We start from the raw sequence: 5,543 nt of genomic DNA on the forward strand, positions 1-5,543 counted from the left end.
TTAGTCACTATCATTATACACTCTAGGCATTCCTAGATTATACCATCTCAGTCTTTATCTTTCTTTCTGATTTCATTTGTGCCCCCAGCCCTCCTCCCTCTATTATTTTCACATTCAGCTTCATTCAATGTTTTTTTTAACTTTTTTTATTAATTAAAAAATATTAACAAACAAAACATTTAAATATCATTCCATTCTACATATACAATCAGTAATTCTTAATGCATATTCATCATTTCTTAGTACATTTGCATCAATTTGGAAAAAGAAATAAAAAGACAACAGAAAAAGAAATAAAATGATAACAGAGAAAAAAAACTATACGTACCATACCCCTTACCCCTCGCTTTCATTTACCACTATTTCAAACTGAATTTATTTTAACATTTGTTCCCCCTATTATTTATTTTTATTCCATATGTTCTACTCTTCTCTTGATATAGTAGCTAAAAGGAGCATCAGATGTAAGGTTTTCACATTCACAGAGTCTCGTTGTGAAAGTTATATCATTGTTCAATCATCATCAAGAAACATGGCTACTGGAACACAGCACTACATTTTCGGGCAATTCCCTCCAGCCTCTCCACTACATCTTGAACAACAAGGTGATATCTACTTAACGCGTAAGAATAACCTCCAGGATAATCTCTCAACTCTGTTTGGAATCTCTCAGCCATTGACAGTCTCATTTCACTCTTCCCCCTTTTGGTTGAGAAGGTTCTCTCAATCCCTTGATGTTAATTCTCAGCTCATTCTAGGGTTTTTCTCAGTCCCTTGATGCTGAGTCTCAGCTCATTCCAGGATCTCTGTCCCACGTTGCCAGGAAGGTCCACACTCCTGGGAGTCATGTCTCACGCAGAAAGGGGGAGGGTGGTGAGACTGCTCATCATGTTGGCTGGAGAGAGAGGCCACATCTGAGCAACAAAAGAGGCTCTCTTGGGGGCGACTCTTAGACCTAAATTTTAAGTAGACTTGACCTATCCTTTGTGGGGTTAAGTTTCATATGAACAAACCCCAAGACCGGGGGCTCAGCCTATAGCTTTGGTTGTCCACACTGCTTGTGAGAATATCAAGGATTCAACTTGGGGAAGTTGAATTTCTCCCTGCTCTCACCATTCCCTGAAGGGGCCTTGCAAATACTTTTCCAGTCACTGATCAAATCACTCTGGGATTCATCAGGGCATCACTCTGGACAAAACAACAAAATCTCATGTCCTACCTGAGATTCCAAGTGCTTATGACATTCAATCAAACTATCTACATGAGTTATATTAGGAAATGCTCTAGTCAAAAATCTAAATTTTGTAACAAATAAACATTTTTTGCTTTAGTCTCACACATAAAGTGACATTTTAAAGTATTAATTATCATCTATTTTCAGCACCCTGCAGTAATGACATTCCTTTGTTCTTCCTCATGCCAAAACATTTTTAAAATTTGTACATTGTACATTTCACTATTATCATAGACTCTAGGCATTCCTAGATTATACCATCTCAGTCTTTATCTTTCTTTCTGATTTCATTTGTGCCCCCAGCCCTCCTCGCTCTATCATTCTCACATTCAGCTTCATTCAGTGTTCTAACATTATATTACAGTTAGGTAGTATTGTGCTATCCATTTCTGGGTGTTCACAGTCAGCCCTGTTGCACAATCTGTATCCCTTCAGTTCCAATTACCCAGTATCTACCCTATTTATTTCTCCTGATGATCTCTGTTACCAACTGAAATTCTCCAAGTTCATTTGCTAATATCAGTTTATATCAGTGAGACCATACAGTATTTGTCTTTTTGTTTCTGGCTAATCACACTCAGCATAATGTCCTTAAGGTCCATCTATGTTGTTACATGCTTCATGACTTTATTCTGTCTTACAGCTGCATAATATTCCATCATATGTATATACCACAGTTTGTTTAGCCACTTGTCTGTTGATGGACATTTGGGCTTTTTCCATCTCTTCGCAATTGTAAATAATGCTGCTATAAACATTGGTGTGCAAATGTCCATTTGTGTCCTTGCCCTCATGTCCTCTGTGTAGATACCTAGCAATGGTATTGCTGGATCATATGACAATTCTATACTTAGCTCCCGAGGAACCGCCAAACTGCCTTCCACAGTGATTGTACCATTTGACATTCCCACCAACAGTGGATAAGTGTGTCTCTTTCTCCACATCCTCTCCAGCACTTGTCGTTTTCTGCTTTATTGATATTGGCCATTTCGGTGGGTGTGAGAGGATATCTCATTGTGGTTTTGATTTGCATTTCCCTAATAGCCAGGGAAGTTGAGCATCTTTTATGTGCCTTTTGGCCATTTATATTTCCTCTTCTGAGAAGTGTCTGTTCATGTTTTTTGCCCATTTTATAATTGAGTTGTCTCATGTTATGTTTAAAAGATATTTTTGCATGAGGGAGAATGCTCATATGTCCAAGTAAGTGATCTGCACAAAAGCAGAGAGAGAGAGAGAGACAGAGAGAGAGAAAGAGAGAGAGAAAATATGCCATAAGGTTCACTATGTTTCATTCTGAGTTCTAAAATCATGGATGATTTGTATTTTTTTTTTAATGATTTGCATTTTTTTTGCAATGGGTTCGTATTAATCCTTTTATTTTTTGTGGGGGTGGAGGGAGGTTAAACATATGCTCTGAAATGAAAATAGAATAATAAAAGAAAAGTGTAGCTCAGGGTTTTTGTTTAATTAGTTTTTTTTTTCTTCCCCAAACATTAAAGGACACAAATATTCCAGTATGGTTTTATCCTTGTTTCTTAAATTTCTTTTCTTTTTCTTTTATTTTTTTTTTGACATCAGCAGGCTCCAGGAATTGAACCTAGGTCTCCAGCATGGTAGGCGAGAAGGCAAGAATTCTGCCACTAAGCCACCGTTGCACCACCCTTATCCTTGTTTCTTAACTGTGTGTGTGGACTTTTCTACTTACAGTAACTTTAACTTAAAGAAAAATTATAGTTTTGTTGATTCTCTTTTGTCCAAATATTTTAAGAATAGCATTTTTTCCTAATGTTTAGTTTCCACTTTAAAATTAAATTTTACTTTTGTTATGTTGAAGTTAAGGAATATAGTTCAAATGAATTCTTTTTTATTTTTAGTTTATTTGGGTTTTATCTGTGGTCTAAAATATGATCAACTCTTGAAAATCTGCCATAATGATTTTTGAAAAATGTGTATTTTATTTTCTAAGATGCGCAGTATTACACATGCATAGCATATACATTAAAATATTAATTATTATTTTGAGATTTAGTATAGCATATTTAATAGATACTTAGACTAAAAGAAGTTTTTTGAACGTTCCACTAAGGTTGTATTTTTTTTTATTTTAATCTTTATTTATAGGACACTGAAAGGTCTGAAATTCCATGTAGAAATAAGAAACACATTGAGAGAAGAGGCTTCATACTCGGGGTAGAGTTTGGCAGTGTTCAAATATAGTTTTGTTGTAAAAAGTGCTATATACCAAATCACATTTAAAAGGAGTTGGTCGTAGAGAAACTGATACCAAACATAGTACATGAACACCTTTATGCCTCAACCGTACAATCTAAAGTTAAAACTGTACCATCCTGAACTTGGAAGGCAGAGCCTTCAGAGGTGGTTTCTGATCAGATTACAGCATTCTATTCTTCCTCTATGAGAAATACTTCTCAATCAAGTTTAATGAAGCCTTGTGCACAGACTCATTTTCATGGTTTTGAAGAGCTTTGGTTTTGTCTAAGCCTCCATATTCTTCAATCATTATACAGAGTGTCTCAGTTTCACCTAGTTTCTCAGCACCCTGAAAGATATTTGAAATGGCATCCAGAATAACCAGAATAATTGTGGTATCTTTTGCAGTTAAAAGGTTCATCAACAGTTCTATTGTGCCTCAATGGATGAGGTATACAATCTGTTGTTTCACCACTTGTATAGTTGGTCACAGCCCATACAGCTTCCTTTTCTGTCTTAAAGTCTGCCTTAGAAAGAATGCTAATGAGGAGTGAGACCAATTCATGATTCATTATTTGCTGCATCTGGTGCTAGAAATATCATATCAGGAATTGCAAGTACAGCCATCAGAGGATCAACTGCACCACACTTGATAACCAAATCTCAGAAAGATGAGCCATCACCTGCCATGTTTCCTAGAGCCCATACAGCTTCTTCATTGATGTGAGCATGAAGAGATGTCAAGAGAGAAGAAGATGCTGGGACAGCACTGCCATCTCCCACAGCCCTGTTCTGTTCTGATGTCCCAGAAGTAATGTTGTTGAGTATCCAAGCAGATTCAAACCAACTGGGAGTATAATCAGCACTGCCCAAGAAGGACACACATTTTAGAATCAAATCAACCTGGCTCATGATGTCTACGGGGGGCTCCTTTTCCCTAGAAAGCAGCTTCCTAGCAGCTTGAATAACTTGGAGCTGGCTTTCCAAATTGTTGCTATTTATGCCTTTTGACAATGTCATCAACCGACCAATTTACAGTTCCCTGGCTGTTCAGTTTTCCTGCAGTGGAGAAGTAGCGTCATCAGGAAAAGAGCTGACATGTCTCCTTTTCAGCATCTGGCCATCCTTCTTAGCTTTCCTCAGTTCCACATTAACTTCTATACACTACCACCCCATTTCTGTACTCTTTCCCCTTGTTCTTGAATTTGTTAAGGTGGGCAGCAGGTAAATTAGTGCTCACATTGGTGGACATGGTGTGAGACAAACCACAAGAGGTGGTACGGGGCTCGCAGGCTGCAGGTCTACTACCCTCGAGACATCCACCAGTGCTGGACCTGAAGACTGTCTTGATATCTTTACCTAGAGATGTATTAGTGAGCAGGCCACGGTGGCTCAGTGGCAGCGTTCTTGCCTGCCATGCTGGAGACCCGGGTTCTACTCCCGGTGCCTGCCCATGCAAAAAACAGAAAGTTGTATTATATATTCAGACGTTTTAATATTTGATACACAAATATTAAGAATTGTTGTATATTAATTATAGATGTTGCATTTGATCATGTTTGATCATTATCCTTTCTCCCTCTTAGTAGTTTTTGTTTTGGTTTGTTTTAATTGTATTTCCATGATCCTGGCTTTAAAATTTTTCTTTGACTGTTCTTTGTTTATTTCTTACATTTCCAACACTTGAGTTATTTGATTAGATTAGTTTTGCTTGTTTTTTAAAAATTAGTATTACTTAGAGATTTTTGTTACTATAGTATACTGTTCCATGGTTGTTGTTTTTTGTCACTTTGAATTAGAATCTATGTGGTATCTTCTCTTTTGCCTTTCTATCACTTATTATTTGAAGAAGCCTGTTCTGGAGAAATTCATATTTTGTTTCAGCCCTGAGAATTTTGTTGTTCTTTCTTTTTTTTTCCCTTAAATTATATTTCTTCTCTCTTTTTTTGATATATAGTTATACTGAATTTAGAAGTTCTAGCTCTGTCCTTATACAGTTCTTGACTTTCTTTCATTTTTCTTCCATACTTACCAGTATGGAATGAATGAAAATGACAATGAAAGTTGTCATTTTCACTGAGAATTCATGGGCTAATCA

General features: G+C 36.7%; 1 pseudogene; it reads right to left on the minus strand.

The window, feature by feature from the left end:
- Positions 1-4,006: 4,006 nt before the first annotated feature.
- LOC143665138 (importin subunit alpha-1 pseudogene) lies at positions 4,007-4,697 on the minus strand (annotated as a pseudogene).
- Positions 4,698-5,543: the final 846 nt, after the last annotated feature.

This window comes from Tamandua tetradactyla, chromosome 21 (genome assembly GCF_023851605.1).
Source record: "Tamandua tetradactyla isolate mTamTet1 chromosome 21, mTamTet1.pri, whole genome shotgun sequence".
NCBI lineage: Eukaryota > Metazoa > Chordata > Mammalia > Pilosa > Myrmecophagidae > Tamandua > Tamandua tetradactyla.